Here is a 7,861-nt window from a genome sequence, read left to right as displayed (position 1 = left end):
CCAAGGGACAAATTGTATCTGTTTTTACAATTATACTGTAGGATACATTATGTTCCATGACAATGGTAATTTTTAGTGACAATTTTTAATTGAGTGGAATTACCATAAAAATAATAAAAGTAGCAGCTAATATTTACTGAGCTGTTACGAGATGCCTATAAATACCATAGATTTTTAAATTCCCCATAACTCTTCCTTATTTCACTTAACCACTCTATCTTAAATTACTCATATTTGCTTCGGTATCACATATACTAAAGTTGGAACAATAGAGAGATTGGCATGGCCTCTGTGCAAGAATGACATGCGAATTTGTGAAGCATTCCATATCTTTTTTAAAAAGAGAAAAAAATACTCCGAGATTTTCACTGTGTTTGTGCATATGACCTTTTGTTTAGGTTGAATTATATCCAAAGATGATATTTCCAGAAGTGAGATTACTGTGAGTCACAGGGCATGAGCATTCTTATTACACTTGATGTAAATTGCCAAGCTTTCAGGCATGGTGGCTGTTGACCTATAATCCCAGCACTTTGGGAGGTTGAGGTGGGAGGACTGCTTGAGGCCAGGAGTTGGAGGAGGCAGTATAGTGAGTCACTATCTGTATTATTTTTAAAAAATTGCCAAGCTTTACCCTGGAAGGTTTATTTACAATTTAAACATCACCAATAGTATAAGAAAATGCCCATTTCACTGCACCTTTGCCAGCACAGGGTATTATAATTTAACAAGTTATTTTCTGTTTGATTATTTTTAATAAATAAAAGACCTCATATTACTTTATTTTCATTTGTCACTTTTTTTTTTTTTTTTTTGAGACAGAGTCTTGCTCTGTCACCAGGCTGGAGTGCAGTGGCGTGACCTTGGCTCACTGCAACCTCCGCCTCCCAGGTTCAAGCGATTCTCCTGCCTCAGCCTCCTGAGTAGCTGGGATTACAGGCACATGCCACCATGCCTGGCTAATTTTTGCATTTTTAGTAGAGACAGGGTTTCACCATGTTCGTCAGGCTGGTCTTGAATTCCTGAACTCATGATCCACCCACCTCGGCCTCCCAAAGTGCTGGGATTATAGGTGTGAGCCACTGTGCCCGTCCTATTTGTCACATTTTAATATATTTTCTTATGTTAGCTTGTTAGCTTTATTTCTTTATTGTCTTTTTTTTGAGACTAAGTTTCGCTCTGTCTTCCAGGCTTGAGTGTAGTGGCACAAGCACAGTCTCAACTTACCACAGCCTTGACCTCCTGGGCTCAGGTGATCCTTCCACCTCAGTAGCTGGGACTACAAGCACAGGCCACCATGCCTGGCTTTTTTTTTTTTTAGTACAGACAATGTCTTTCTATGTTTCCCAGGCTGGTCTGGAACTCCTGGCCTCAAGCAATCCTCCCCCACCCCATCCCAAAGTGCTAGTATTATAAGTGTGAGCCACCATGCCTGGGCTGTCTGTGACTTTTCCATTTATTTATAGAGTTAATGTGTCTTTTACTAATTTGATGATCTATTTATTTAATCTCATTAAATTATAAAAATAGTAAATATTTTTTAGAAAGAAGTGAAAAATTTCCTTTACTCTTTAGACCTATAATCTTATTTCAGGAAATAATTGTTATTGAGAAAATGGGCCATATTTTTCAAGATACAGGCTAATTGGACATCACTTCACATTTTCATATTTTGTGAACATCTATGCCAATACCTATTGATCTTTCTTAATCCTTTTCATGGTTGCATAATATTTTATTATATGGATGTATCACAGTTTACCAGTCAGCTGCTGTAGGCATTTAGGCTCCTTCTAATATTTGCTTTGAGCTCTTTATATAATTAAAAATTAACCCTCTCAGCCAGATGTGGCAGCTCACACCTGTAATCCCAGCACTTTGGAAGGCTGAGGTGGGAGAACTGCTTGAGGGTAGGAGATTACCATAAGCCTGGTCAACATAACAACACTTTGTCTCTACTAAAAATTAAAAAACAAAAATGAGCTGGACATTGTGGTGCACACCTGTAGTCCCAGCTCCTGGGGAGGCTGAGACTGGAGGATCACTTGAGCCTAGGAGGTTGAGGCTGCAGTAAGCTATGATCACACCACTGCACTCCAGCTTTGGTAACAGAGTAAGACTGTGTTTCTTAAGTAAAATAAAAATCAGGTGGGAAGATTGCTCGAGCCCAGGAGGTTGAGGCTGCAGTGAGCTGTGATCGCACTACAGCAGTACAGCCTAGGCAATAGAGCAAGACCCTTTCTCAAAAAATAAAATAAAATAAAAATTACCCTTTACCATATTTCCCAGTGACACCTTCCCTCCTACATTTTTCCTATAAGCCCTTGAATTTTGTTTGCTTTTCACATACCATTTAAAACTTTTAAGTACTGATGTCTGTGTCATCCCTCTTTTTTTTTTTTTTTTTTTTTTAAAGAATGTCTTTTTGTCACTTTCAGCTGAATCTACCATGAAAGACTTCAGAATCCAGGAAGAGAGACTGACTGGGCAACATCTTATTCAGGTACAAAAAGACTTGGACTATAACACAAAAATGGTCAAATAACAGTACATGCATGAAGTGCAATGGGAAGCTCTTCTGGAGGGTGAGAGAAGCTTCCATTTGAGGTAACATTGAAACCGGGTCCTGAAAGATGAGGAAGAGTTGCATGAGAGTGGGGAGGGAAAGGGGAGGTGGAGGGATGGGGAATGGGCTGGGATGGGATGGAGTGAGCTGCTCAGGCAGGGAAACCAGCACTGTAAAGACCTGGACAATGAAGATGGCACATTTTGTTCAGGGAATGGTGAATTAAGTGTGGCAGGAATGCATTGGAGGGACAGTAATTTGCTTGTATGGAATTTTGCCCAAGAGACCTCATTACAGTTTCTAATCTGTTGATGTTATCATGCATCCCTGCCCTTGTCAAATAGTTTAGAATAGGTGTAATGATCACAATAACACCAATCATAGTATTTCATTAGTTCTCACGAAATCACAGATAGGTGCCACAGTTATCTCCATTTTATGCACAAAATGATGAAGACTTGTGGATAATAAGTGATTTGCCCAAGCTCACCTGGATATTAAGACTGAGTCAAATGTTGGGTCTTGTTTGACTTTAATGCTTGCTTTGTTCATGAGCACCATGCATTGCCTCTCCTATGCAGTTAAGCACGTAGACAGGTGAGAAGAACCCATGTTTCTCTCTACTCACACACTTCTGACCAAATGTGTGTGCAGAGTTTCTACACAAATTCTCCAACTCTCTGGATACCAACGGCGTATCCCACAATTCCATCCTGACACTACCTGGAGTTAGTGCAGACCCCACAGATTAGGGGCTCAGTCCCACAAGACCACCCTCACTTCAGATGCCAGTTGCAAGTCCTAGGTTGTCACCTATATTTTGACCAACCAGTTAGAAATCAGGGGTTCCCATGACCCTCTTCTTGGGTTTAATTATTTGCTAGAACAACTCACAGAAATTAGAAAAACAGGTTTTTTTTTCTTTTTCTTTAAGAGACAGGGTCTCGCTCTGTTGCCCAGGCTGGAGTGCACTGGCGCGATCATAGCTCATTGAAGCCTCAACCTCCAGGGCTCAAGTGATTTTCCTGCTTCAGCCTCTCAAGTAGCTGGAATTACAAGTTTCTCACCACCACATCTGGCTAATTTTTTAAATTTTTTGTATAGATGGGGTCTTGTTACGTTGCCCAGGCTGGTCTCAAATTCCTGGGCTCAAGTGATTCCCCCACCTCTGCCTCTGAAAGTGCTGGGATTACAGGCATGAGCCACCACATCTGGCCAGTTGATTTTCTATTACCGGCTCAATGTAAAGGCTGCATCTCAGGAACAGCCATTGAAAGAGATGCACAGGGCAAGGTAAGTGGGGAGGGGCACAGAGCTTCCATGCCGTCTGTTGGGCACACTACCCTCCAAGCACCTCCTTGTGTCCAGCAAGCTGGAAGCTCTCCAAATACTGTTGTTTAGGATTTTTATGGAGGCATGATTGATAAAATCATTGGCCATTGGTGGTTAAGTCAATCTCCAGCCCCTTTTGCCTCCTGGAGTTCCGCCAGTAAGGCTGAAAGTTCCAAGCCTCAAAAAATGTGGTTGGGGTTGGGCGCGGTGGCTCATGCCTGTAATCCCAACACTTTGGGAGGCCGAGGTGGGCAGATCACCTGATGTCAGGAGTTCAAGACCAGCCTGACCAACATGATGAAACCCCATCTCTACTAAAAATACAAAAATTAGCTGGGCATGGTGGCACATGCCTGTAATCCCAGCTACTCAGGAGGCTGAGGCAGGAGCATCGCTTGAACCCGGGAGGCGGAGGTTGTGGTGAGCCGAGATTGTCCCATTGCACTCCAGCCTGGGCTACAAGAGCCAAACTCCATTTAAAAAAATATATATGGTTGGTTCCTCTGGCAACCAGCCCTTCTGAAGCAGTCTAGGAACTTCCAGCCACCCAGGCATCTCAACAGCATCCCACATGCTTTCTTACCATGCTGCAAATCTGAAAGAACTTAGAGGCCCTTGTGTCAGGAACCTGGGACTAAGACCAAATATTAAAACAGAAGGTGCTCCTATTACCTCTATCACTAAGGACTTTATAAGAGCTTTAGAAGCTTTGTGCCAGGAACCAGGGTCAAATACCAAATATATATTTCTTTTCTTATATTTGAGACAGAGTCTCACTCTCCTACCCAGGCTGGAGTGCAGTGATGTGATCGTAGCTCACTGCAGCCTTGACCTCCTAGGCTAAAGCAATCCTCCCACCTTAACCTCTCCAGTAGCTGGGACTACAGGTGTGCATCACCATGCCCAGCTGATTTTAATTTTAATTTTGTAAAGGCAGGGTCTTTCTATGTTGCCAAGGCTGATCTTGAACTCTTGGCTTCAAGCATTCCTTCCTCTTTGGCCTCCCAAAATGTTGGGATTATAGATGGGAGCCCCTATGCCCACCAATCACAAGGATCTTTATAAGAGAAAGGAGGTAGGAGAGTCAGAATTAGAGAAGGAGATGTGGTGATGGAAGAAGAGGTCAGAGAGGAAGATTTGAAGATGCTGCACTTCTGACTTTGAAGATGGAGTCAGGGGCCATCTTCAAGGTGAGTCAAGGAATGGGGGTGGCTTCTAGAGACTGGAAAAGGCAAGGGAGCATATTCTCTCTAGAGCCTCCAAAAGGAATGCAGCCCCTCTGACACCTTGACTTTAGCCTTACTAGACCTAGCTGGGTTTCTGGGCCCCAGAACTGTAAGATGGTAGATTTCTGATGTTTTAAGCCACTAAAGGTAGGGTAGTTTGTTGCAGCAGCAAGAAGAAATGAACACGAAGCCAGGGGCAGTTGCTCACGCCTGTAATCCCAGCACTTTGGGAGGCTGAGATGAGAAGATTGCTCAAGCCCAGGAGCTTAAGACCAGCCTGGGCAACATAGTGAGACCTCATGTCTACGAAAATTTTAAAGAAAAGGCTGGGCGCGGTGGTTCACGCCTGTAATCCCAGCACTTTGGGAGGCCGAGGGGGGTGGATCACGAGGTCAAGAGTTCAAGACCAGCCTGGCAAAGATGGTGAAACCCCGTCTCTACTAAAAATACAAAAATAAGCCCGGTGTGGTGGTGGGTGCCTGTAATCCCAGCTACTTGGGAGGCTGAGGCAAAGAATCACTTGAATCCAGGAGGCAGAGGTTGCAGTGAGCCAAGATCACGCCATTGCACTCCAGCCTAGGCAACAGAGTAAGACTCTATCTCAAAAAAAAAAAAAAAATTAGCCAGGTGTTGTGGTGTGCACCTGTAGTCTCAGCTCCTAGGGAGGCTGAGACAGGAGGATTGTTTAAGCCTAGGGGGTTGAGGTTGCTGTGAGCTGTGATTGCACCACTGTACTTCAGCCTGGGCAATAGAGCAAGACCCTGTCAAAGAAAGAAAGAAAGAGAGAGAGAGAGAAAGGAAAGGAAAAGGGAAGGAAGGAAGGAAGGAAGGAAGGGGGGAGCATGGTGGGAATGGGGACAGATGGCAATGTTAAGTAGAGTGGTCAGGGTTGGCCTCATAAGTGAAAATTGAGCAAAAGTTTGAAGCAGGTGATGGAGCTGGCCAAGGTGCTGAGGGAAGGGCACTGTAGGGCTGAGTCAACAGGATAAAGGCGTTAGGAGGAAACTCCCTGGTGTGTCTGAGGCTCTGGAAGGAGGCCAGAGGAGCAAAGAGATAGAGGGAGTGAAGCAGGCGAGGAGGCCAGGGAGTTGCTGGGCTGGGATCAGTACAGATCATGTAAGCCCTGGAGGCTATTGCTGGGGCTTTGGCTTTTACTCTGACTGAAATGGGAACCGTGGGCAGGGGTGTTGGGGGTGGGTTCTGAGCAGAGAAGCAACGTGATCTTTCTCCTGATTTAAAAGCACCCCCTGGCTGCTGAGTTGAGAAAGACTGTGGGAAGTTTTGGGTAGAAGCAGGGGGGCTGAGATTTGGCAACATCCAGTCGGGAGATGAAGTCAGTCAATAGGATTTCCTGACAGACTGGATGTAAGCTGTGAGAGAAGGCAGGAGTCAAGGTTGAGTTTGGTTCTAATTGAATTATTAAGTAATTTTTGAAAACACTACTGCCTGTCCCAAGCCTACCAAGTAAAGGATACTAGATTAAAGAAATCTCAAGTCAGGCCACACAGGTGCAGTGGCTCACACCTATAGTTGCAACAGTTTGAGAGGCAGAGATGGGAGTATGTTTTAAGGCCATGAGTTTGAGAACAGCCTTGCAACATAGCAAGACCTCCTCTCTACAAAAATAAAAGAAAGAAATTTAATAAAATAAAATAAATATAGCCGGGCATGGTGGTGCGTACCTGTGGCCCCAGTTACTCAGGCTGAGGTGGGCAGATCTCTTGAGGCTAGGAGTTTGAGACCATCTTGGACAACATAGTAAGACTTCTCTGCCTACAAAAATTAAAAAAAAAAAATAGCCTGATATGGTGTTACTTGCCTGTATTCCCAGGTACTGGTGCAGCTGAGGCAGGATGATCTCTTGAGCCCAGCTGGTCAAGGCTGCAGTGAGCTATGATTATACCACTGCACTCCAGCCTGGGTGACAGAGCGGGACCCTGTCTCAAAATACAAATATGAATGAAGTGAAATCTCAAGTCAGACCAGTCCCTTCTAGGCTATGCAGGCCTTGCAACCACATAGCTGCATGATCAGGATTGTGTGGCTGTGGATGAGGAGACCCCTGCCCAATTGTTGTTGGCTATATAATCAGTTTATTTTTAAATATAGTAATCAGATATATTTCATCATACTTAAAGGTCTCAAATATGAGTGGGTTTTGGAATTCTCCTTGGAACAGGTTGTAACATCTTATTGGCTCCATCATTCCCTAATTTTTTTTATCTTACCAGTTCTTAATAAGATCAGAATTGATATTAGACTACCTAATCAGTTTTGATTAAGGACAAAATGAAATTGTGTTGTTCGCACTTTATCCAAGATTGGTGTCATATTTGCTAAATCGAATCAATACTTGAACAAATGCAAAATTAGGGCTTCTTTATCATGAAACACTATGTCATACTTGAAGAAGATGCCTTTTTTTTATTTTTATTTTTTAAAGATGATGTCTTGCTTTTGTCACCCAGGCTGGTGCAATGGCATGATTTTGGCTCACTGCAACCTCTGCCTTCTGGGTTCAAGCAATTCTCCTGCCTCAGCCTCCTGAGTAGCTGGGATTACAGATGCCTGCCACCACACCCATCTAATTTTTGTATTTTTAGTAGAGATAGGGTTTCATCATGTTGGCCAGGCTGGTCTCAAACTCCTGACTTCGGGTGATCTGCCTGCCTCAGCCTCCCAAAGTGCAGGGATTACAGGCATGAGCCACCATGCCCAGCTTCCATTTCTTTTTTGT

The 7,861-nt window shown here is 43.8% G+C and overlaps 1 pseudogene; it reads left to right on the top strand.

The window, feature by feature from the left end:
• The first annotated feature begins 234 nt into the window (after positions 1–234).
• Positions 235–334, top strand: LOC129041776 (U6 spliceosomal RNA; annotated as a pseudogene).
• Positions 335–7,861: the final 7,527 nt, after the last annotated feature.

This window comes from Pongo pygmaeus, chromosome 6, assembly GCF_028885625.2.
Source record: "Pongo pygmaeus isolate AG05252 chromosome 6, NHGRI_mPonPyg2-v2.0_pri, whole genome shotgun sequence".
NCBI classification, from domain to species: domain Eukaryota; kingdom Metazoa; phylum Chordata; class Mammalia; order Primates; family Hominidae; genus Pongo; species Pongo pygmaeus.
Note: the sequence above shows the minus strand (reverse complement) of the source record. Positions and strands in the feature narration are given on the sequence as shown.